The sequence below is a fragment of the Leopardus geoffroyi genome, chromosome X (assembly GCF_018350155.1).
Source record: "Leopardus geoffroyi isolate Oge1 chromosome X, O.geoffroyi_Oge1_pat1.0, whole genome shotgun sequence".
In the NCBI taxonomy this organism is placed as follows: domain Eukaryota; kingdom Metazoa; phylum Chordata; class Mammalia; order Carnivora; family Felidae; genus Leopardus; species Leopardus geoffroyi.
The window spans coordinates 105,734,093-105,762,076 of NC_059343.1; positions in this window are offsets into that span (position 1 = coordinate 105,734,093).

A 27,984-nucleotide genomic window follows, 5' to 3' on the forward strand; every position below is an offset into this window, starting at 1 on the left:
TAGTTGCTGGGTTGAAAAAAGCATAGAGGACAGCAGAGAATCTATTTCTACAGATATCAAGGGACTAAGAAATAGTCATGAGGAACTAAAAAATGCTATAAATGAGGTGCAAAATAAAATGGATAGCATGGATTAAAGAGGCAGAGGAGAGAATAGGTGAATTAGAAGTTAAAATTAAGGAAAAAGAGGAAGTTGAGAGAAAAGGAGATAAAAAAAAATCCAGGAGTATGAGGGGAGAATTAGAGAACTAAGTGATGGAATCAAACAGAACAATATCCATATCATAGGAATTCCAGAAGAAGAAAAGAGAGAGAAAGGGGCTGAAGGTGTACTTGAACAAATCATACATGAAAACTTCCCTGATCTAGGGAAGGAAAAAGGCATTGAAATCCAAGAGGCACAGAGAACTCCCTTGAGATGTAACTTGAATTCATCGTCAGTATGGCATACCATAGTGAAACTGGCAAAATACAAGGATAAAGAGACAATTCTGAAAGCAGCTAGGGATAAACAGCCTCTAACTTACAACAGTAGACACATAAGGGTACTAGCAGACCTATATACTGAAACTTGGCAGGCCAGAAAGGAATGGCAGGAAATCTTCAATGTGATGAACAGAAAAAATATGCAGCCGAGAATCCTATATCCAGCAAGTCTATCAGTCAGAATAGAAGGAGAGATAAAGGCTTTTCCAAACAAACAAAAACTGAAGGAATTCATTATCACTAAACCAGCCATACAAGTGATCCTAAGGGGGATTCTGTGAGTGAAATGTTGCAAGGACCACAAAGTACCAGAGACATCACTATAAGCATGAAGCCTACAGATATCACAATGACTCTAAACCCATATATTTCAATAATAGCACTGAATGTAAATGGACTGAATGTTCCAACCAAAAGACATAGGGTATCAGAATGGATAGAAAGCAAGATCCATCTATTTGATGTCTACAAGAGACTCATTGTAGACCTGAGGACACCTTCAGATTGAAAGTGAGGGGATGGAGAACTATCTATCATGCTACTGGAAGTCAAAAGAAAGCTGGAGTAGCCATACTTATATCAGACAAACTAGAATTTAAATTAAAGTATGTAACAAGAGATGAAGAAGGGTGTTATATAATGATTACAAGGTTTATCCATCAGGGAGAGCTAACCATCATAAATGTCTATGCACTGAATTCTGAAACACCCAAATATATAAAACAATCACAAATAAAAGCAACCTCATTGATACGAATGTGGTAATAGCATGGGACTTTAATACTCCACGTAAGCAATGGATAGATCATCTAGACACAGGATCAATAAAGAAACAAGGATCCTGAATGATACATTGGATCAGATGGACTTGACAGATATATTTAGAACTCTGCATCCCAAAGCAATGGAATATACTTTCTTCTCAAGTGCACATGAAACATTCTCCATGATAGATCACATACTGGGTAACAAAACAGCCCTTCAGAAGTATAAAAGAGTTGAAATCATACCATGCACTCTTTCAGACCACAATACTATGAAACATGAAATCAACCACAGGAAAAAGTCTGGAAAACCTCCAAAAGCATGAAGGTTAACAACACCCTACTAAAGAATGAATGGTCAACCAGGCAATTAGAGAAGAAATTAAAAAATATATATGGAAACAAATGAAGATGAAAATACAACAATCCAAACACTTTGGGATGCAGCGAAGGCAGTCCTGAGAGGAAAATACATTGCAATCCAGGCCTATCTCAAAGAACAAGAAAAATCCTGAAACAAAATCTAACAGCACACCTAAAGGAACTAGAAGCAGAACAGCAAAGACACCCCAAACCCAGCAGAAGAAGAGAAATAATAAAGATCAGAGCAGAAATAAACAATATAGAGTCTAAAAAAACTGTAGAGCAGATCAACGAAACCAAGAGTTGTTTTTTTGAAAAAATAAACAAAATTGATAAACCTCTAGCCAGGCTTCTCAAAAAGAAAAGGGAGATGACCCAAATAGATAAAATCATGAATGAAAATGGAATTATGACAACCAATCCCTCAGAAATACAAGCAATTATCAGGGAATACTATGAAAAATCATATGCCAACAAACTGGACAACCTGGAAGAAATGGACAAATTCCTAAGCACCCACACACCCCCAAAACTCAAACAGGAAGAAATAGAAAACTTGAACAGACCCATAACCAGTGAAGAAATTGAATCAGTTATCAAAAATCTCCCAACAAATAAGAGTCCAGGACCAGGTGGCTTCCCTGGGGAATTCTACTAGACATTTAAAGCAGAAATAATACCTATCCTTCTCAAGCTATTCCAAAAAATAGAAAGGGAAGGAAAACTTCCAGACTCATTCTATGAATCTAGTATTATTTTGATTACTAAACCAGACAGAGACCCAGTAAAAAAAAGAGAACTACTGGCCAATATCCCTGATGAATATGGATGCAAAAGTTCTCAACAAAATACTAGCAAATCAAATTCAACAGCGTATAAAAAGAATTATTCACCATGATCAAGTGGGATTCATTCCTGTGCTGCAGGGCTGGTTCAACATTCACAAATCAATCAGTGTGATACATCACATTAATAAAAGAAAAGATAAGAACGATATAATCGTGTCAATTGATGCAGAAAAACCAATTTACAAAATTCAGCATTCTTGCTTAATGAAAACCCATGAGAGGGGCGCCTGGGTGGCTCAGCTGTTTGGGCATCCGACTTCAGCTCAGATCATGATTTGATGGTTTGTAAGTTCGAGCCACACATCCGGCTCTGTGCTGACATCGCAGAAGCTGGAGCCTGCTTTGGATTGTATGTCTCCCTATTCCTTTGCCTCTCCCCCACTTGTTCTCTCTCTCTCTCTCTCTCTCAAAAGTAAATAAATAAATAAATAAAATGTAAGAAAAAAACATCGAGAAAGTGGGGATACAAGGAACATACCTAAACATCGTAAAAGCCATTTATAAAAAGCCCACAGAAAACATCATGCTCAATGGGGAATACCTAAGAGCTTTCCCCCTGAGATCAGGAACACGACAGGCATATCCACTCTCACCGCTGTTGTTTAACATAGTGTTGGACGTGCTAGCATCAGCAACCAGACAACAGAAGGAAATCAAAGGCATCAAACTTGGCAAAGATGAAGTCAAGATTTCACTTTTTGCAGATGACATCATACTATACATGGAAAACTCAATAGACTCCACCAAAAGTCTACTAGAACTGATACATGAATTCAGCAAAATCGCAAGATACAAAATTAATGTACAGAAATCATTTGCATTCTTATACACTAATAATGAAACAACAGGAAAGAAGTCAAGAAACCAATCCCATTCACAGTTGCACCAAGAAGCATAAAATACCTAAAAATAAACCTAACCAAAGATGTAAAAGATCTGTATGCTGAAAGCTATAGAAAGCTTATGAAGGAAATTGAAGGAGATACAAAGAAATGGAAAAACATTCTGTGTTCATGGATTGGAGGAATAAATATTGTTAAAATGTCAATACTATCCAAAACAATCCACAAATTTAATGCAGTCCCAGTCAAAATTGCACCAGCATTTTCCTCAAAGCTAGAACAAGCAATCCTAAAATTTGTATGGAACCAGAAAAGACCCCAAATAGCCAAAGTAATATTGAACAAGACCAAAACAGGAGGCATCACAATCCCAGACTTCAGCCTATACTACAAAGCTGTAATCATCAAGACAGCATGGTATTGGCACTAAAACAGACACATAGACCAATGGAATAGAATAGAGACTCTATAATTGGACCCACGAAAGTATGGCCAACTAATCTTTGACAAAGCAGGAAAGAACATCCAATGGAAAAAAGACAGTCTCTTTAACAAATGGTGCTGGGAGAACTGGACAGTAACAAGCAGAAGAATGAAACTAGACCACTTTCTCACACCATTCACAAAAATAAACTCAAAATGGATGAAGGACCTGAATGTGAGAGAGGAAACCATCAAAACCCTAGAAGAGAAAGCAGGAAAAATCTCTCTGACCTCAGCCACAGCAATTTCTTACTTGACATATCCCCAAAGGCAATGGAATTAAAAGCAAAAATGAACTCTTGGGACCTCATGAAGATAAAAAGCTTCTGTACAGAAAAGGAAAGAATCAACAAAACTAAAAGGCAACCAATGGAATGGGAAAATATATTTGCAAATGTCATATCAGACAAAATCTATAAAGAACTCACCAAACTGCACACCCAAAAAACAAATAATCCAGTGAAGAAATGGGCAGAAAACATGAATAGACACTTCTCTAAAGAAGGCACCCAGATGGCCAAAGGAACATGAAACGATGCTCAACGTTGCTCCTCATCAGGGAAATACAAATCAAAACCACACTGAGATATCACCTCACGCCAGTCAGAGTGGCTAAAATGAAGATATCAGGAGACTATAGATGCTGGAGAGGATGTGGAGAAATGGGAACCCTCTTGCACTGTTGGTGGGAATGCAAATTGGTGCAGTCGCTCTGGAAAACAGTGTGGAGGTTCCTCAAAAAATTAAAAATAGACCTACCCTATGACCCAGCAATAACACTACTAGGAATTTACCCAAAGGATACAGGAGTGCTGATGCATAGGGGCACTTGTACCCCAATGTTTATAGCAGTACTTTCAACAATAGCCAAATTGTGGAAAGAGCCTAAATGTCCATCAACTGATGAATGGATACAGAAATTGTGGTTTATATACAATGGAATGTTACTTGGCAATGAGAAAGAATGAAATATGGCCTTTTGTAACAACATGGATGAAACTGGAGAGTGTGATGCTAAGTGAAATAAGTTATACAGAGTAAGACAAATCCATATGTTTTCACTCTTATATGGATCCTGAGAAGTTTTACAGAAGACAATAGGGGAGGGGAAGGGGAAAAAAAAAAGAGGGAGGGAAGCAAACCATAAGAGACTCTCAAGGGGTGAGAATAAACTGAGGGTTAATGGGGACTGGGAGGGAGGGGAAAGTGGGTGATAGGCACTGAGGAGGGCACCTGTTGGGATGAGAACTGGGTGCTGTAAGGTAACCAATTTGACAATAAATTTCATATTAAAAAATAATAAATAAATAAATAAATAAATAAATAAATAAATAAATAAAGGAGAGGTAGCTTCCCAGACAAACAAAAACTGAAGGTGTTCATGACCTCTAAACCAGCCCTGCAAGAAATATTAAAGGGGACTCTTTGAGTGTGAAAGAAATACCAAAAGCAGCAAAAACTAGAAAGATATAGAGAAAATCTCCAGAATGAACGACAAAACATGTAATAAATTGATAATCTATCAAGAATTACTCTCTATGTCAATGTACTAAATGCTCCAATAAAAAGATATAGGATGTCAGAATGGATAAAAAACAAGACCTATCTGTATGCCACCTACAAGAGACTTATATTAGAATTAAAGACACTTGCATATTGAAAGTGAGGGAATGGAGACATATTTACCATGCAAATGGACACACACAAAAAAAACAGCTAGAGTACAAATGCTTATATCAGACAAACTAGATTTTAAACCAAAGACTGTAACAAGGGAAAAGGACACTATATCCTAACACAGTGGCCTATCCAACTAGAAGATCTAACGATTGTAAACATTTATGCCTGCAACCTGGAAGAACCCAAATATAGAAAACAATAGCAAACATAAAGGAACTCATTGATAATAATACAATAATAGTAGTGTACCTTAACACCTCACTTATAGCAAAGTAGATAGAGATCATCTAAGCAGTAAATCAAAGAGGACACAATGCCTTTGAATGACACAATGGACCAGATGGAATTAACAGATATATTCAGAACATTTCATCCTAAGGCATCAAAATACACATTCTTTTCAAGTGTGCATGAAACATTTTCCAGAGTAGATCACATATTGAGTCAAAAATCAGGCTTCAACAAGTACAAAAAGATTGAGTTTATACCATGCATATTTTCAGACCACAATGTTATGAAACGAAATCAACCACAAGAAAATAAATTTGGAAAGACCACAAAACATCCTGGTTAGGCAACATGCTACAAAATGATGAGTGGCTTAACTAAGAAATCAAAGAAGAGATTAAAAAAATACAAGGAAACAAAATAAAATTAAGATGTTCTAAAACATTTAGGATGCAGCAAAAGTGGTCCATAGAGAGAAGTATATAGCAATACAGGCCTACATCAAGAAGGAAGAAAAAACTCAAATATGCTATCTAAACTTTCACCTAAAAAAGCTAGAAAAAGAACAACAATGAAAGGAACAATAATGGAGGTAATTCTTTGAAAAAATTAATGAAATCAATAAAACCCCAGCTACACTTATCAAAAAGAAAAGAGACCCCAAAAAATAAAATCACAAATGAAAGAGAAGAAATAACATCAACACCACAGAAATGCAATTAAAAGAAAATTTTATAATAAATTGTATGCCAACAATTTGGACTATTGGAAGAAATTGATAAATTCCTAGAAACCTACACTCTAGTAAACTTGAAAAAGGAAGAAATAGAAAATGTGAACAGACTGATAACCAGCAAGGAAATTGAATCAGTAATCAAAAATCTCCCCAAGTGGTGCCTGGTAACCTTAAGTGTCTGACTCTTGGTTTCAGATCAGGTCATGTTCTCACAGTTAATGCATTTGAGCCCTGCATTGGGCTGTAAGTTCCGTGCCAGCACAGAACCTGCTTGGGATTCTATCTCTCTCTCTCTCTCTCTCTCTCTCTCTCTCTCTGCATATTCTCTGCTCACTCTCTCTCTCTCTTTCAAAAATAAAATATTCCCAAACTCAAAGTCAAGGCTCAGATGGCTTCCCAGGGAAGTTCTACAAAACATTTAAAGAATAGTTAATACCTATTCTTTACAAACTCTTCCAAAAAAATAGAAATGGAAGGAAAACTTTCAAACTCATTCTATGAGGCCAGCATTACCCTGATTTCAAAACCAAAGACTCCACTGAAAAAGAGAACAGGCAAATATCCCTGAAAAAAATGTATGCACAATTCTCAACAAAATACTAGCAAATCGAATTCAACAATACATTAAAAGACTCATTCACCACAATCAAGTGGGATTTATTTATGGGTGCAAACGTTTTCAATATTTGCAAATCCATCAACATGATACACCATATTAGTAAAAGAAAGGATGAGAACCATATGATCTTGTCAATTGATGCAGAAAAAAGCATTTGACAAATTTCAGCATTCTTTCTTGATAAAAAATCTCAACAAAGTAGGAATATAAGGACAATACATCAATATAATAAAGGCCATATATGAAAACCAACAGCTAATATCCTCAATGAGGAAAAACAGAGCTTTTCCTGTATGATTAGGAACAAGACAGGGATGTCCACTCTCACCACTGTTATTTAATACAGTACTATAAGTCCTAATCTCAGAAAACAAATGACAAAAAGTGTATAAAGGTATCCAAATCAGTAACGAAGAAGTCAAACTTTCACTATTTGCAGATGACATGATACTCCATGTAGAAAACCTGAAAGACTCCACTAAAATATTGCTAAAACTGATACATCAACTCAGTAAATTTGCAGGAAAGAAACTCAACATACAGAAATAAGTTGCATGAATGAAGCAGTGGAAAGAGAAATGAAGGAATCAATTCCATTTACAACTGCATCAAAACCCATGAGATATCTAGGAATAAAACCAACCAAAGAGGTTAAAGATCTGTACTCTGAAAACTATAAAACACTGGTAAAACAAATTAAGATGTCACCAAGAAATGGAAAAACATTCCATGCTCATGGATTGGAAGAATAAATATTGTTAAAACTTCTATACTACCTAGGGCGTTGGAGTGGTTCAGTTGGTTAAGCAAACAACTCTTGATTTCAGCTCAGGTCATAATCTCAGGACTCATGTGTTCAAGTGCCACATCCATCTCTACACTGTCAGCATGGATCCTCCTTGAGATTTCTCTCTCCCTTTCTCTCTGCTCCTCCCCCGCTTGCACATTCTCTCTCTCTCTCTCTCTCTCTCCCCCATAAAATAGATAAACTTAAAAAATGTCTATACCACCCAAAGCAATCTATACGTTTAATGCAATCCCTTTCAAAACACCGCATTTTTCACAGACCTAGAACAAACAATTCTTAAATTACTATGAAACCACAAAATACCCTGAATAGACAAAAGAACCTTGGAAAAAGAAAGCAAAGCTGGAAGCGTCACAATTCTCGACTTCAAGTTTCATTACAAAGCTGTAGTGATCAAGACAGTATGTTATTGGCACAAAAACAGACACATGGCTCAATGGAACAGAATAGAAAACCCAGAAATAAATCCACAACTATATGGTCAACTCACCTTTGGCAAAGCAAGAAAAAGTATCCAGTGGAAAAAAAGACAGTCTCTTTAACAAATTGGACAGCAACCTCCAAAAGAATGAAACCAGACCTCTTTCTTACACCACAACAAGAATTAATTCAAAATGGATGAAAGATCTAAACGTGAGATGGGAAGCCTTCAAGAACAAAAGCAACAACCTTTTTTACATTGGCTGCAGCAACTTTCTACTAGTTACCTCTCTGGAGGAAAGGGAAATAAAAGCAAAAATAAACTATTATGACTTCATCAAGACAAAAACTTCTGCACTGTGAAGGAACAAATCAACAAAAATTAAAGGCAATCTTAAGAATGGGTGGAGATATTTTCAAATGTCATATTTGATGAAGAGTATCCAAAATCTATAAAGAACTTATCAACTCAATATCCGAAAAACAAATAATCCAGTTAAGAAAAATGGCAGAAGACATGAATAGACGTTTTTCCAAAGAAGAAATCCAGATGGCTAACAGACACATGAAAAGATGCTCAACATCACTCATCAGGAGGGAAATATGAATCAAAACTAATAACCTTACACCTGTCAGAATGGCTAAAATTAACATAATAAACAACAGATGTTGGTGAGGATGCAGAAAAAGAGGAATGCTCTTCCACTGTTGGTAGGAATGCAAATTGGTGCAGCCACTCTGGAAAACAGTATGGAAGTTCCTGAAAAGATTATATATATAATTACCACATGACTGAGAATTTTACTACTAGGTACTTACTGAAAAGATATGAAAATACTGATTTAAAGGGATACATGATGTTTATAGCAGCATTATCAACTTTAGACAAATTATGGAAAGAGCCCAAATGTCTATCGACTGATGAATGGATAAAAGAGAGGTGACATATATATATATATATGTACATATATGTATATATATATATGTACATATATGTATATATATGTATATATATATGACTGTACATATATGTATATATATACACACACAATGGAATATTACTCAGCAATCAAAGAATGAAATCTTGCTACTTGCAATGTTGTAGATGGAGCTAGAGTGTTATTATACTAAGCAAAATAAGTCAGAGAAAGACAAATAACATCGATTTCAATCATATTAGAATTTAAGAAACATAACACATGAAAATAGGGGAAAAAGAGAGAAGAAAACCATTAAAAAGACTCTTAACTATAGAGAACAAACTGAGTGTTGTTGGAGGGAAGATGGGTGTAGGGATGAGTTAAATGGGTGATTGATATTAAGGAAGCCACTTGTGATGAACACTGGGTGTTGTATGTAATGAATCACTAAATCCCAATCCTGAAACTAATATTACACTGTATGTTAACTAGGTGGAATTTGAATAAAAACTAGAAACTACCCAAACATAAATATTACTTGTAAAATTGAATATATATATACTCATAATACTATAATCTAACAATGGTGTGTAAATCACTTTTAATTCTGATAAAGAAGTTAAAAGACAAAAGCACAAAAATAACTATGGCAAAAAAAAAATACGTTTGGGGTGCCTGGGTGGCTCAGTTGGTTAAGCATTTGATTCTTGGTTCAGCTCACTTCATGAGTTCCAGCCCCACATCAGGCTCTGTGCTGGCAGCATGGAGCCTGCTTGAGATCCTCTCTTTCCCCCTCTCTCTCTGCCCCTCCCTTGCTCACTCTCTTTCTCTCAAAATAAATAAATAAACCTAAAACTATGTTAATGCAAACACAGTATAAAATATGTTAATAGATACACTACATATATGTAAAACAAATGATGTAACTTGTGGTATCCATAACATAAACTGTGTAGAGAGGGAAGAAATAAAAGCAGAATTCTTTACATGATTGAATTGAAGTTGCTGTCAACTTCAAATGGATTGATATATTTTATGTAAGCTCCATTGTAACTACAAATAATGTATCAATAGGAAATACATAAAAGAAAATAATGAAAATAATGTATCAATAGAAAGGAATCAAAGCATGTTACTACAGAAAAATTCAACAAAATAGAAAGGAAGAGAGCAAGAGAGGGGCAAAAGGAAAAAAAAATGTAGCTACAAGACATACAAAAAACAATGAACAGAATGATAATACTAAGTTCTTCCCTATCAGTAACTACTTTTAATGCAAATAGATTACAACTAACTAGACACTATATAATTTTTGGAAGTTCCATATAATAAGAACTGACCTTTGATCTGACACGACCATAAGAAGCAAGACATTTCAATCTCTTTTCTTTTGATAGCCTCAATTTATGAACTGTTGCCAGTTGATAACAACTTCGTTTATATATGTGTGTGTGTGTGTGTGTGTGTGTGTGTGTGTATAAATAATGTAAAACATTAAAAATAGTTATGGAAAAATAAGGAAGAAATTTATTAATAATATTGCCATTATAACAAAATCACTATTAATGTTTTCTTCTCATTATGTTTGTAGTTAGACATGTACTCTAGTTGCATATGTAACTTTATATCATTTCCATATAAAATTGTATTGTTATAACATTGTCTTCATAGTTAATTTTAATGAAGATAACACTTTTGTACTATTACCTATATTCATGCAAACACACTCAAGTTCATATTTGAAAAATCTTGAGTATAAATGAATATATATACAAGAAATAAATAATTTTAAGAGACGTAAAATATTCCATCACAAATGTAATGTTAATTTAATCATGTGTCAGTTATTGAAAGAATTAGCTCTCTTTTTTTCACTTACATAATTTCAAGCACTATTTTTCTACAAATTATTTTTCAATACATAGTACTATCACCTTTGATTAGGTTTGCACAGTTAGAATTTCTGGATGGATGCACTTGGTTCTTGATAAATACTAAAACTTTGATTTCCAAACGTTCCGAACCAGAATTCCTTGCCAATACTAATGTACAGGTAAGTTGATTTCCCAAACATTCCAGTGAGTGGAAAAGGAGACTGGATATTTCAGGAATACTAAGCCTTTAAATTCCAGTGGTCACTCTTTGTTACACACAATTTTGTGCCTGCATTATGAAACCCAATAAACTATTCTGACCCTTTATCTCCCCCCAAAAACTCACTCCTTAGCTCTTAAATATTAGGATGTGAGCAATTTTGCTGGTAGTGTTTTTTCACTCCCTTTATTTCCTCTTTCTTTGTGTGAGATAAATTTTCTGCTAGTACAATATAGGAATGTATTATATAACTGCAAAACAAATATATTTTACATTTTAAGTCTACTGACCCTATAGCCGAAAATGGTACTCACTGGAATTGAGTCTGTAATTGCTAAACAATAAACAAACATGTGTGGCTTTGAGGTGTTTGTTACATTAAATACAAATAAAAGAGGAAATAGGTGGACTTATTTCAATAATAGCGGCTTGCCACCTTCAGAACCAGCTAGAATATCTGCAAATGTATAACCGAAATGTCACTAGACTTTCAGTGATGGCTGTACTGTGAGTTATGCCTGACTTCACATATTGCTTCACTTCTCATAGTTTCTATGACAGAAACTGAAGCCATAGTAAAGCAGAGAAGTTATCAAATAATCCAATTATTTGAATAATCTAGGCATTGAGTCTGTGTCACATGCTCTCATAAATTAAGACAAATCAATTTAATGATCAATTTCAAACTGGGTTAAAAATAATTTTCTGACTTATAACAAAATCAGTTTGTTCATAGCAAAACTGGCCATCATTAAACACATTTAGATAAGATACTTTAATTACACCAAAGTGAGTTTTCTAAACCTCAAGTTAATCATATTTATTTTAATTCAAAAAAACCTTGTCTTCAAACATTTAGTTAACTGCCTTCTCCTTCTAACATTCCAGAGTAAGCCAGTTTTAGCCAAAAAATAATAATTCCAGCATGTTAGATGAAGGCTAGACTCCAGAAATCATTTAGTGTATTCCTCCACATTTTACAGGTGAAGAAATTAGAATCATCATATGTGACCTAAGTCATTCAAAATCACACAGCTGGTAAGTGGAAGAAAAGAGGTAGGAAACCAGGTCTCTCATCATCCAGTTCAAAGGCCTTTTCATTACCCTTCCATGTCCATCCTTCCACTCATCACAAGTTTGTTAGTGGTGTGCTTTCATCCTTTAGTCACTTTTTAATCTCAGTGGGAATGAATGGTGATAGATTAATTACATAAATAATTCCTACTAAAAGATGTCTTATTCATTCATCAATTTAAAGTGTTAGTTTTTAAGCCCCAGAGACACAAATTAAAATAGGGCCTCAGGGTGCCTGGGTGGCTCAGTTGGTTAAGCATCTGACTCTTGGTTTTGGCTCTGGTCATGATCTCACAGTTTTGTGAGTTCGAGCCCGGTATGGGGCTCTGTGCTGGCAGTGTGGAGCCTGCTTGGATTCTCTCTCTCTCCCTCTGTCTCTTTCTCTCCTCTGCTCACACTGTCCCTGTTTCTCTCAAAATGAATAAATAAACTGAAAAATAAAACTAAATAGGGCCTCAATCCTGACTGCCCTAGAGATACTCAAATTCTGGTGGGGAAAACAGATAATTACAGTAACATGATAAGTGCTATAATAAAAGGTTTTATGAGGCGCTGGGGAAGAACAAAGGAGAAAGTTTTCTACCACTTGTTTTGGACATAAGGGGAATACGTGTAGGGGAATTCACAGAGAAACTCATGCTTAGGATGAAGTTAGATTACTTCTAATTATGGATCCAGCATCATACATTTGTTCAAGGTACAAAAACGCAGTTTCTGAGTCCACCAAAAAGAGAAAAGTATTTTGATCACTAGACCTAGGGCCCACCCTTTTCGAAAAGAGTCACCTTTTCTTGGCTTCTCTCCAATTTGAGAGGGATATTTTCATAAACTCTTTCCCACCCCTGGTTGGAATAAGTGTCCCTCTTCAGATGTGAGTCTGTCTTCCCCATCTAATTCAGTGAGATACTATACCACTAGCAGTTACCTGATAAGTGCTGAATGTGTTTGTGGATGAATGAATAAACCATTATCTGCCTCTCAATATGTCTTCCCCTTGTCTTACCATACTCAATTATTCATGCATGTATTCAACAAATTTTTGAGCAACTACTTTTTGTCAGTACTTCTGCTAGGTTCTGGCGCTATAACAGTAGAAAAGGAGTCTTCTCTTGCAGCTTTCACTGTCTTGTGGAGGAGACAGAAAAACAGGTTATTATTGGTAAGTGTTTCAGCGAGGGACAGTAAAAGGTGCCCTAGAGGCACAGACAGAGGATTACAGAGCATCCCAGGCAGAGGGAACAGCATGTGCAAAGGCCTGGAGGCAAGACAGTATGCTTTATTTGAGCAATTGAAAAAAAAATTAGTCTGGAGCAGAAAGTAAATCCAAAGGTCCAAGATTTGCTGGAAGTCAGAACTTGCAGTCTTGGAAACGACATCTTCTGGGGGTGCCATCACCCTGGACAAGTGAGACAAGCCCTCTGACCACTAGGCCCACAGATCATGTGCCCCAAAAGCCCAGAGACTCAATGCACCTTCTTCTAGTCCTGTCTTTATAACTCAACATCTAAAGCATAAATCTTTCTGGCCAATTGAACCTCTCTGGTGCCATCATAACCCAACTCCAAATCTTTCCTTCACTTTCCAAACCATTCCAATGTGCCTTCCAGAACTTCTGTTGCATACTATCAGCATTTACCTCATTTTTTGTCACTTCTCTAAGGGTTTCCTCCATGAACTGGAACCAGACTTTCCCCTAACAACTCAGCCTCCTGATCCTGCAACCCTCTTGAAGAGTGATTTTATATTTCTCTTCCACACCTCATATGTCTCTAGAGGTTGGGTTTTTCCCTTGGTCCTGTTGAAAATTTAAGACCTAAAGGCTCCAACGTCTTGAAAAAAAGAAAAATAGAACAACAACAACAAAAAAAATTCTGCTGCTTTGAGACAGATGCTATCCAGTTCCCCACCTACTCACTCTTTCACCATTTAATAATGACTTTAGTAAGTGGTTCACAGTCTTTTCTCCATATATACTTCAGACATCATTCCTGATGACTTCCAAGCCTCTAAGTTCGTTGATCTCCTCACCTCCATTAAATTCTCATTTTCTTTCAGCAACTTATTCTCACAGTCACACCTTGTGCCTTATCAGTCCCTACAACTAATGCCCCTGAATACATTATTCTGCTTTCTGACCAAAACTTCACCTTCATGGTCCACAATACATTAATCCTTCCCATTCCACCAGATCTATGTTTTGTTTACTCACCTCCACATCCAGCTTTGATTCCATGATTCATAATTTTAATAACACTCTTACCAAAACTCCAAATTCATTTGCCTTATGTCTTTCACACCATATGACAAAGTACTAAAGTGGATGAGCCTTGTTTATTTACATTTTACATACCTGCATCTCTGTAGCACAGCTGGAGAAAGTTACTAAAGGGAAGATCGATATCTTTAAATTTATAATTACTTATCTTCCCTTCACAGTCAAATTTCCCAAAAGATGAAGGTGCCTCCATTTCCTCCTTTCCCACCCATTCTTTGATTTGTCCAGTCTGCATTCTACCAACCATCTCTTGCTTAATATCACTAAATAAGCAGACATTTTTCAGTCCTCAATTTACTTGAGCTTTTAGCAACATTTGATACTGTTTCACATTCATAATTTCTTTTTTTAATGTTTATTTACTTATTTTTGAGAGAGAGAAAGCAAGGGAAGGGAAGAGAGAGAGGGAGACAGCGAATCCCAAGCAGGCTCCATGCTTTCAGTACAGAGAGCCTGACATGAAGCTGAAACACATGAACAGTCTGGATGCTTAACTGAATGAGTCACCCAGGCACCCCTTACACATTCATTACTTCTTGAAAAATTCTCTTTGTGGCTTCCAAGATGCAATACTCTCTTGGTTTTCCTCTTATGTATTTGGCTGTTCCATCTCTATTTTCTTTCCAAACTTATCCTGGCTCTCCAACCTTAATAGATGGTGTTTCTCAAGCCTTGATTTTTTTTGCCTTCTTGCTGTCTCATGTTTTAATCTCTTTTAAAATAATTTTATCTATGCCCTAAGACTTCAATTATTGAAACAAGTATCTCAATATCAGCCTTCTTTGAGTGCTAGAGATCATATCCAGCTGCTTACTTAGTACCCCCTCTTGCCATCTCAAACTCAATATAATTCAAAGCCAAATTTATGATGCCCACCATCTGAAGGTCTCCAATGCCTTTCCTAACACCTTATCTGGTGAATGGCATGGCCAACCTTTCAGTAATGTCAAGCAAGAAAACTTCCAGTCTTTTTTGACACTCTCCTCTCCTTTAGCCTCAATATTTCATTAATTATCAAGTGTTGAGGATTTTTTTCTATACCTCTATACTTCTGCTTACTAAAACTTGGAGATTTTGCCTCTTCTATGCTTCTTTAATCTGTTTTCTTCTTAGTTCAAGCTACTGTTCTCCATTTCCTACTTTATATGGTTTCTTAATTGACTTCCTGGATTACACTTTGTCTCGGGAAAAGTTATAGAGTTAAAATTAGCATAATATAGTGATTGGAGGCAGAAATGAAGAAGGAAAGGGAAATCCTGGACAACAGCCAATATTTTTACTTGAATGACTGGATAGGTGATGTTTCTAGTAAGTGATATAGAGAACACATAAAGAGGATGAGTTTTGAGACTTCAGAAGCAATCTGCTTATAGGTTGTGGTTGCATACATAAGGTTGGATGAGATCACCTGCAGACTACAATAAAAGAAGTGGAAGAAAAATAAAAGTATGAGAAGATTACTATTTTCTATAACATTATAACTCTTAATAACACTTAAGAAAAAAAAACACTGCTATAAATTTTCACCAGTGGGTATTCTTGTGACACAATAGACACATATATTCTTCAACAGATGGGTTTTTTGATTAGATTATTTACATAAGTGTTAGTTTAGTGTCTTTCTTGTCTATTAAGCTGCAGACCATGGAAGGACAGTGTCATGATTAGGAAAGAAATACCACAATGTAATTGCTCTAACTTAAAAATCAAAAGAACTGGGGCGCCTGGGTGGCTCGGTCAGTTAAGTGTCTGATTCTTGATTTTGGCTCAGGTCATGATCTAACAGTGTGGAGCCCCTTTGGGATTCTCAGTCTCCCTGTCTCTCTGTCCTTCCCCCACTTGCTCTCTCTCAAAAATAAACATATTAAAAAATCAAAAGCACTAATTTCAAATAAGCCTGATAATCCTACTGCATTTTTTAGTCATTTTTTCACTTTCCTGGATGACTTAGCTTGCCTCAAAAGTCTATTATTTTCTGCAACTCTCCTCAATCTCAGATGATGAAATTAATTCTGATTTTATAGAAAAATTGAGGCTATGAGAAGAGAACCATCCAATAAATCCCACCTTATATCTATCAAACTACTTTCTTCTATGCTGCTATTACAATTTTACCTTTTATTGTGGACAAACTAACTTTGCATCTTGATAAAGGCAATCATTTCATTATGAATTAGATTTTGGCCTCTTATCTAAGCATTTTTTCTATCATTGTCTTTTCCTACTATGTAATAAATTACTCCCTCTCTCCTTCATAGACAGATGACTATAAACATGTCATAAAACCTTCGTGTCTTAATAATTTTGTCCTTGATTTTGTCCACTACTCTAGCTATCATCACTTCTCTCTTTTCTTCTTCAGAGAAATTACCTTTGAATAAATCATCCAGATATGTACTCTTACCTTTCATCTTTCTTCTCTCTCTCTCTCTCTCTAAGTGAATGAAACATAAAGACACAATTTAGCTAATATTTACAAAAAAAAAAAAAGAAGTAATGTAACCACACCCAGGTGAAAACAAATAGAACTTTATCAGTACTCCAGATTCTGTCTCTCAATATCTGGTTCTTCCTTATCAAAACATCATTCCTCCCTAAGGTACTTAAGTATCTTGAATTTTATGAGAATCACTTCTCTGCTCTACATTATAGTCTCATCACATATGTATACCTCCCTAAATAACATGGTTTGCCTTTGCCTGTTTCTACAATATGTATGAATGGAAATTCACTGTATGTTTTTGTCTTTGTGAGATTCATCCATGACAACATTGTAGTTTGTTGATTCTAATTGCTGTATAGTATTCCTCTAAATGAGTATAGCTAAATTAATTTGTTCACTTTTTGTTGATGGACATAAGATTGTTCCCATTTTTGGTTTATTACAAATAGGTTACTATTAACATTCTTGTACATGTATCCAGGTACAAATGAGCATGACTTTCTCTGGAATATAATATAATTAGGAACTGACTTGCTAGATCAAACATAGTAAATAATATCAGTTTTCTAAAGTGATGGTATCAAATCGTACTCTCCCCAGAGCTATACAATATTTCCCATTGCTTTGCATTCTTGCAAACATTTAATATTGTCTGTCTCTATAATCTTTTTCAGTCTTGTGGATGATTTATAAAGTTTGATTATTATTTAAAATTTATTTATATGATGGCTATGAAATTGAATATTTTTTCTATATTGTTGTAGGCCATGTAGTTGTCTTTTTAAAAATTTTTTAATGTTTATTTATTATTGACAGACAGAGAGAGTCAGAGAGTGAGCAGGGGAGGGGAAGAGGGAGAGGGAGACACAGAATCTGAAGCAGGCTCCAGGCTCCGAGCTGTCAGCACAGAGCCCGATGTGGGGCTTGAACTTACAAACAGTGAGATCATGACCTGAGCCAAAGTTGGATGCTTAACAGTCTGCATCAGGAGAATTAGATATAGACTGCATATATGTTAAATTCCACGTACATATTGATAAATCTTTAATCAAAATGGTTGGGAAAATTTTGATTCTAGATCTAAAAACAATAAAGTCCATAAAATAAATTTTTAAAGTACTTTTAGACACTTAGAACTTAATAGTTTAAAGGACCCTGAAAGTTTATTAAATTTACTCCTTTCATTTTACAGTTGAAGAAAGCAGCCAAGGAGGCAAAATAATTTAAGTCTGCATACCTGTTTACTAACAGGTGTGGAACTACGACACTGATTTTCTAGGCAGTGATTTTTTTTTTTTTAATCACACAAGCTCATCATGTCAATTGGATTACAAAATAACAAGATTGTAATAGGACTTAATTTTTTTTAAGTTTACTTATTTATTTTGAGAGAGAGAGAGTGAGCAACGCATTGGCAGAAAGAGAGAGGGAGAGAGAGAATCCCAAGCAGGCTGTGCGCTGTCAGCACAGAGCCCAAAGCTGGGCTCAAACTCACGAACCATGAGATCATGACCTGTACTGAAATCAAGAGTCAGACACTTAACCGACTGAGCCACCCAAGTGCCCCTGGGATTTTTATTTTAAAAGGTTTAACAAATGATTTTCAAATAATCTGAGGCACAATATAGTTGTTTCTTCTCCTTTTCCTTCTCCTCCCCCTCCTCCTCCTCCTCCTCCTCCTCCTCTTCTTCCTTCTTCTTCTTCTTCTTCTTCTTCTTCTTCTTCTTCTTCTTCTTCTCTCAATTGCTATACTACTACTTGCAGTAATTTGATTTCTAACTGATTGCCCTCGAAGTCTATAAATTGCTGCATACATATTTTTATATTTCCACAGCTCCATATCTAAATGGATGCATAACTTGTCTACAAAATAGTAATTCTAATATAGCATTTTAACATTAAAATTTGTTATAAAACATGGACCACAGTGCTCTGTATTTATACTGCACCTTTACAAGGCTATTATGCTTACCTCATGGCCAATCTACCTCTGTTCTCCTTATAAAATTTTAGTGTGTCATTTGTTAGCATTTCTTACTTATAGTGTAACCTCTTCTTTAATGCAGTGCTAATTGTATTTTTGGATTAACTTTGTATTCTAGCTTAATTGGCTCTACTTTAATTTGAAGTGGTGCAGTTTTGAATCTGCTAACAATTTAAAGCTCCTTTTCAAAGGCTTAAAAGGAAGATATAAAGAAATACTTTTATCCAAAGTTGGCATTTAATGACTTGGTACTGTATTTAAAAACTTGGCTTTGTGTAGTGAAGTAGAAAAGTCACTTCATACCTTCTTAAATACAAGAAGACAGTATAATGGGAAATAACAGAAGGAAAATATTCTCCCCACCCAACTCTCTCATCCTCTCTATTAACAAAAGAATCACTTAGAAAACAAGTATAGAAAGAGTTCATTGATCCTTTACTTCTCTTGCTTTTTATCTTTTGTATGCTATTTCAAAATCTGTAGTGTCAGACACTAAACAATATGTTCTTGGTCTGCATGAACATGTGAATTAATATTGTGCAGTATTTAAAAACATTTTCCACATCAGAACATCTTCTTCAAACCCATTTCTTTCTTCTTAGTGACAGAAATTGATATTGTGCAACTCTCCTTTCCTCTCTTCTATTTCTGTTGGTTCATTATTTGAGTCTAAAATGTTGACTCCATTTAGATGGTGTAAGATTCCACTTTCTAGTTCAGTTTATAAATTCTGTTTAAAGAGTAATCTCAGCAAGATGGTAGCATAGTTTTTAGACCTTATCCTTTTACAGAAATACCATTTTTACAACCAATTATGGACATTAGTATCTTTGTGGGGGCCTAGTAGTCCAGCAGAGAGGTCCTAGCATTCTTTTGGAGAAAAAAGTAATTTACGAATAGATGCATTGAAAAGAGTTACAATAATAGTTTTACTTTACTCACTATATTTCTCTCCCAAAGCAGCATGGATTAGTGCCAAGAGATATTCCCTCAGCTTGAAACTTTTCACAAAGGAAAATAATAGTGCAGTTAATGCCTGGATTCCCCAGGCATGTGGGATGTTGTTCAGGAGAACCAATTATTTCTCACTCAACCCAGGACATTGAAGGGACTGGTTAGGCTGAATAGTCTGGAAGCAGCTAGAAGCAGGGGAAAGGGGCAAGGTCTCATAGTAACCAGGGTGCAGAACTCAACAAACATCCAGTTTCTACTAACTGTGTCACAACACCACCAAAAGGTCTTTTCTTGAATATTGTAGGATGCATCACCTGTGGATTACTGAATCTTGACCACATGCAATTAAAGTGCTAGACAAGCCCCGCCTCTCTCACATAACCAGGGCTCTCTGTGCACCCTTAAAGTGGCATATATGAGCCTCTGAAGATCATGAATGAGCACATGTAGATGGCTAGCTCACTGTGCTTGACTGATAGTAGCATTTAACCTTGGAAACTTCAAGGCTATAGTTTAATGAAAATAAATAAGAAAGTCTCAGTGTGTAGTCAAACTTTACAAGATCAGAAGAAGGCATAAAATCCTAAGGCTTCCTCCCAAAAGGGGAAAAGAAAAGTGGACTGGGTGCATACATAAAGAAGTACTGGGAGAAGCCCAGAATCCTTATCCATGCTCTCTAATGAAAGTCTTTCTCTCCAAAAGGCTGTCAGTAAGACTATAGGAAGTTACTGCTTCATCAAATGTAAAGACAGTAATAAAAGACTTGAAGAATTGAGAAAAATCAAAGAAACATAACATCACTAATGGAACACTATAATATTCCAATAACCAACCATAAAGAAATAAAAACTAATGAACTGCCTAACAATTAAAAAAACATTTTAACAAAGCTCAGCAAGCAACAAGACAGCCAAGCAACTCAATTAAATCAGAAAAAACAATATATGAACAAAGAATTTCAACAAAGAAATCATTAACACACACACACACACACACACACACACACACACAAGAAATTCTGGAGGGGAAGAATACAATGAATGAAATGAAAAATGCAGTACAGAGTTTAAACGGCCAACTTAATCAAACAAAAGAAATAATGTACAAACTGAAAGACAGATCATATTAAATTATCTAGTCAAAATCTTCCCAAATAGTGACAAGAATATGAGCATCCAGAATTATGAAGTTCAAAGGACTTTAAAATAACTTAAATTCAAAAAGATTATACCAAGACAAATTATAATTAAATTATCAAAAATCAAAAATCCCCATAAGGTTGTTAATTGATTTCTCTTCAGCAAATAGTATTGAGAAGACTGGATATTCACAATGGCAGAAGAATGAAATTGAACCTTTATCTCATGCCATTTACAAAATTCAACTCAATATGAATTAAAGACTTAAACATAAATCCCCAAACTATAATTTTACAGAAGAAAAGATAGGAAAAATGTTTCATGACATTGTCCTGGGAAATGAATTTTTTTTACATGACCCTAAAGCACAGACAACAAAAGCAACAATAGACAATGGTATTGTATCAAACTAAAAAGCTTCTATACAGCAAAAGAAACAATTGAAAATGAGAGAATCTATAGAATGAGAGAAAATATTTTCACACCATACATCTGGTAAGAGGTTAAAATTCAAATTTCATGTAGCCTGTAAAACAATGTTTCTGTGAGTTTATAGAGTGTCAGAACGTGGCAACATAGGGAATAGTCTGGATCCTTTCTGAACATTGTCCCAATGTGCAAGAAATTACTTGATATATACCCAGAGATTGCATAATTTTCTCTTGCAGGGAACTGAATTTATTTTTTGATTCCATGAAAAAAATGGTTGCTCCATCACACAACATATATTTTCTATATCCAGAATTAATTAATTAATTAATTAATATATTTAAAATTGTATTTCTCTTGGATCTATACATAATAGTTACTTGAGGGATACAAAATATGTGAGAAATTCTAGTTTTGAATAAGAGAAACAATGAGTTGGAGTTTTCACTCTTTTTTTTTCACAATCCCAAAACCTAAAGGAGATGGGCATTAATAATTATCAGTACTGGGGCGCCTGGGTGGCACAGTCGGTTAAGCGTCCGACTTCAGCCAGGTCACGATCTCGCGGTCCGTGAGTTCGAGCCCCGTGTCGTGCTCTGGGCTGATGGCTCAGAGCCTGGAGCCTGTTTCCGATTCTGTGTCTCCCTCTCTCGCTGCCCCTCCCCCGTTCATGCTCTGTCTCTCTCTGTCCCAAAAATAAAATAAACGTTGAAAAAAAATTAAAAAAAATAATTATCAGTACTGCAGTCAGCAACAAACAGAAAAATATTGAAAAATCCCAAGAAAGACCAAGGTGGAAAGGTGGAAATCCCTCTTCATAGTGGATTGTGAACTGGAGCAGGAAAGAGAGAGGGCCATAGATGAGGATAGCCAAGAGAAACTTTCTAATTCATTAATTTATTCAAAAGTATGTTTTAACCAACTACTATGTGTTGAGTGGTATTTAATTTTTGAGGATATACCAGTGAACAAAACAAGTATCCCTACTTCATAGTACTGACATTCTAGAAGGAGTCAAGCAATATACTAAATAAGTAAAATATAAACATGTCACTTGGTGATTAAGTAATATAGAGAAAAATGAAAGAGGAAAAGAGATGGAGTTTTAGGGAACACACGAAAAATTAAATAAGGTCATCAGGGAAGATCTTAGTGTGGAAGCAGTATTTCAATAAAGACATACAGGTGAAGGGGAGAAGCATATATTTTTCTTCATCTATATCTATACCTATATCTATATCTATATCTATATCTATATCTATATCTATATCTATATCATCTATATCTATATCATCTATATCTATATCATCTATATCTATATCATCTATATCTATATCTATATCACCTATATCTATATCTATATCTATATATCTATATCTATATATCTGTATATATATCTATAATGTGTCTATTATCTATCATCATCATCATCATCATCATATTTTCTATCTCTCTCTATATACATTTATATATATATATTTTTTTCTTTTAATTTAAAATTTAGTTAGTTAACCTACAGTGCAATCTTGGGTTTTGGAGTAGAATTGAGTGATTCATTATTTACATACAATACCCAGGGCTCATCACAAGTGCCCTCCTTAATACTCATCACCCATCTAGCCCATCTCCCACCCACTTCCCTCTATCAACTTTCAGTTTGTTCTCTAGTGTTAAGTGTCCCTTGAGATGTGTTTCCCTCTCTCTTATTCCACTACTCTTCCCATATACGTTCATGTGTTTTGTTTCCTAAATTCCACATATGAGTGAAATCACATGGTATTTGTCTTTCTACACTAATTAATTTCATTTAACATAATACATTCTAGCTCCATCCAGATATTTGCAAATGGCAAGAATTCATTCTTTTTGATAGCTAAGTAATATTCCATTATATATATAAACCCCATCTTCTTTACCCATTCATCAGCTAATGGACATTTGGACTATCTCCATAGTTTAGCTATTTTTCATAATGCTGCTATAAACATTGGGGTGCATGTACTCCTTCGGGTCTGTATTTTTGTGTCCTTTGGGTAAATACCTAATAGTGCAATTCCTGGGTTGTAGGGTAGTTCGTTTTTGTTGTTGTTGTTGTTGTTGTTGTTGTTGTTGTTGTTGTTTGAGAAACCTCCATACTGTTGCCCAGAGTGGTTGCACCAGTTTGCATTCCACCAACATTGCAAGAGGTTTCCCCTTTCTCCACATCCTCACCAAAACGTGTTGTTTCTTGTGTTGTTGATTTTAGCCATTCTGGCAAGTGCAAGGTGGTATCTCATTGTAGTATTGATTTGCATTTCCATCATGATGAATGATATTGAGTATCTTTTCATGTGTCTGTTTGCCATCTGTATGTCTTCTTTGGAAAAATGTCTATTCATGTCTTCTGCCCATTTTTTCATTGGATTATTCATTTTTTGGGAGTTGAGTTTTATATTCTTTATATATTTTGGATACTAATCCTTTATCAGTTATGTAATTTGCAAATATCTCTTACCATTCTGTAGGTTACCTTTTAGTTTTGTTGATTGTTTCCTTTGCTGTGCACAAGCTTTTCATTTTGATGAAGTCTCAATAGTTTATTTTTACTTTTGTTTTCTTTGCTTCAGGAGACATATCTAGAAAAAAGTTGCTACAGCCAGTGTCGAAGAGGTTACTGCCTGTGTTCTCTTCTAAGGTTCTTATGGTTTGGCAGAAAATATTTGTAAATATTTGTTAACAAGTCTAGTATCTAAAATATACAAAGAAAACAAAACATATAATTTTTAAAAGCATACTTAAGATATAAGTCTTTTCAGCAAATATTTGCAAATATTTTCCGCCAGTATGTGGCTTGTATTTCCATTTTCTTAGCGGTGATTTCAAAACAGTAGACATTTTTTAAATGAAGTCCGCATTATTGACTTTATTTTACATGGATCATGATTTGAATATTGCGTTTATAAACACTTATTGCCAAACCCATTATTATATAAATTTTCTCATATATTATCTCTAGAATTTTTATGGCCTGGCAATTTACATTTAGAAGTTGAGTATTTTTTCATGTGTTTGTTAGCCATCTGGATGTCTTTGGAAAAGTGTCTAGTTATGTCTTCTGCACATTTCTTAACTGGATTATTTGGTTTTGGATTGTTGAGTTTGATAATTTCTTTTTTAAAATCTGTTTTTCATGTTTATTATTATTATTATTTTTGAGATAGAGAGAGAGGGAGAGAGAGCATGAACAGGGGGAGGGCCAGAGACAGAGGAGAGAGAGAATCTCAAGCAGGCTTTGTGCTGTCAATATGGAGCCCAATGCAAGACTAGATCCCATAAACCTTAAGAGATCATGACCTGAGCTGAAACCAAGATCAGATACTTAACCAGCAAAGCCACCTAGGTGCTCCAAGATTCATAAGTTCTTTATAGATTTTTGGATACTAACCCTTCATCAGATATGTTGTTTGCAAATATATTCTCCCATTCCCTAGGCTGCATTTTAGTTTTGTTGATCATTTCCTTCACTGTGCAGGGCTTTTTATCTTGATGAATTCCCAGTAGTTCATATTAGCTTGTTTCCCTTGCTTCTGAAGGTGTGTCTACTAAGAAGTTGCTGTGGCCAAGGTCAAAGAGGTTGCTACCTGTGTTCTCCTCTAAGATATTGATGGTTTATTGTCTCACGTTTAGGACTTTCATCCTTTTTGAATTTATTTTTGCATATAAGAAAGTGGTCCAGTTTGTTTCTTTTTTGCATGTCGCCTTCCAGTTTTCCAAACACCATTTGTTGAAGATACTGTATTTATTCCATTGGATATTTTTCCATTGAAAAAATGGAAAGATTAGTTGACCACATAATTGTGGGTCAATTTATATGTTTTTTGTTCTGTTACAATGATCTATGTGTCTGTTTTTTTTTTTTTTTTTTCCAGTACGATGCTGTCTTGATGACTACAGCTTTGTAATATAGCTTGAAATCTGGAATCATGATGTCTCATGTTTTGTTTAACTTTTTCAGGATGGCTTTGACTATTTGGGGTCTTTTGAGGTTCCATACAGATTTTGGGATTGTTTGGTCTAGCTCTGTGAAGAATGCTTGTGGTATTTTGATAAGGATTACATTAAATGCATAGGTTTCTTTGAGAAGTATTGACATTTTAACAATGTTTGTTCTTCCAATCCATGAGCATGGAGCGCTTTTCTATTACTTTTGTGTCCACTTCATTGTCTTTCATAAGTATTCTATAATTTTATAGTATAGATCTTTTACCTCTTTAGTTAGATTTATTCCCAGATATCTTATTGTCTTTGGTGCAATTGCAAATGGGACAGATCCCTTAATTTCTTTTTCTACTGCTTTGTTATTGGTGTATAGAAATGCAACATATTTCTGCAAGTTAATTTTGTATCCTGTGACATTGCTGAATTCATGTATTAGTTATGGCAATTTTTGGTGGAGTCTTTGGATTTTCTATAGAGAATATCATATCGTCTGAAATAGTGAAAGTTTGAATTCATCCTTCCTGATTTGAATGACTTTTATTTCTTTTGTTGTCTGATTGCTGAGGCTAAGACTTCCAGTACTATGTTAAATAGTAATGGTGAAAGTGGGCATCCTTGTCTTGTTCCTGAATGTAGGGGAATGGTTCTCAGTTTTCCTCATTAAGGATAGTCTTAGCTGTGGGACTTTCATATATGGCTTTTATAATATTATGTTCTATTTATCCCTACTTTGTTGAGTATTTTTATCAAGGATGGATGCTGTATTTTGTCAAATGATTTTTCTTTATCTATTGACAGGATCATATGGTTATTATCCTTTCTTTTATTAATGTGGTGTATCACATTCATTGATATATGAGTATTGAACCAGACATGCAGCCCAGTAATAAATCCCACTTGATCATGGAGAATAATTCTTTTAATATACTGTTATTTCAATTTGCTTCTATTTTACAGAGAATTTTTGCATCCATGTTCATCAGGGATATTGGCCCATAATTTTCCTTTCTAGTGAGGTCTTTGGTTTTAGAATCCAGGTAATGCTGGCTCGGTGGAATGTGTTTGGAAGTTTTCCTTCAATTTCTATTTTTTGAAACATTTTGAGAAGAATACTTTTTAGCTCTTCTTTAAAAGTCTGGTAGAATGCCCCTGGCAAGCCATTTGGCCCAGGGCTCTGGTTCGTTGGAAGATTTTAGATTACTGATTCCATTTCTTTGCTGGTTATCAGTTTGTATCAATTTTCTATCTCTTACTGTTTGAGTTTTGGTAGTGTGTGAGGTTCTAGGAATTTTTCCATTTCTTCAAGATTTCCCAGTTTGTTGGCATATAATTTTTCATAGTATTCTCTTGTAATTGTTATATTTGTTGTATTTCTGTTATATTTGTGATCTCTCCTCTTTCATTTATGATTTTATCTATTTGTGTCCTTTCTATTTTGTTTTTGATAAGCCTGGCAAGGGGGTTATCAATTTTGTTAATTCTTTCAAAGAGCCAGCTCTTATTTTAATTGATATCTTATACTTTTTTGTTTGTTTTTATTGTTGTTTCCAAATCATTTATTTCTGTTCTAATCTTTATTACTTTTCTTCTGCTGTTTAGGCTTTATTTGCTATTCCTTTTCTAGCTCTTTTAGCTGTCGTTAGGTTATATTTTGGGGACCTTTCTTGCTTCTTGAGGTAGGCACAAGTTCAATATACTGTCCCTGAAGATTATTTTTTTTTTATTTCATCTTTAATTTTCTGGTTAACCCATTCATTCTTTAGTAGGATATTCTTTAATATTTATGTATTTGAAGGATTTCCAAATTTTTTATTGTGATAGACTTCAAGTTTCATAGCATTGTGCCTTGAAAATATGCATGGTATTGTCTCAATCTTTTTGTACTTGTTAAGGGGTGATTTTTGACCCAGTATGTGGTCTATTATGGATAATGTTCCATGTGTACTCTAAAGGAATGTGTATTCTGCTGCTTTAGGATGAAATGTTCTGAAAATATCTGTTATGCCCTTCTGGTCCAGTGTATCATTCAAAACCATTGTTTTCTTCTTGATTTTCTGCTTATATGTTCTGTTAATTAGTATAAGTGGGGCATTAAAATCTCTTGCTATTATTAAATTTTTTATGAATGAGTTTGTGTTTGTTATTAATTGATATATGTTTTTGTGTGCTATCATGTTGTGGGTATAAATATTTATAATTTTTAGATCTTGATGGATAGACTCCTTAATTATGATATAGTCACCTTCTTCATCTCTTGTTACAGTCTTTTTCTTAAAAAATAATTTGTCTGATATATGTATGGCTACTATCACATTTTTTTAAGTCTATTAGCATGATAGATAATTCTACTTTACCTCATTTTCAATCTTCAGGTGTGTTTTGGTCTGAAATGAGTCTTTTCTAGGCAGAATATAGATC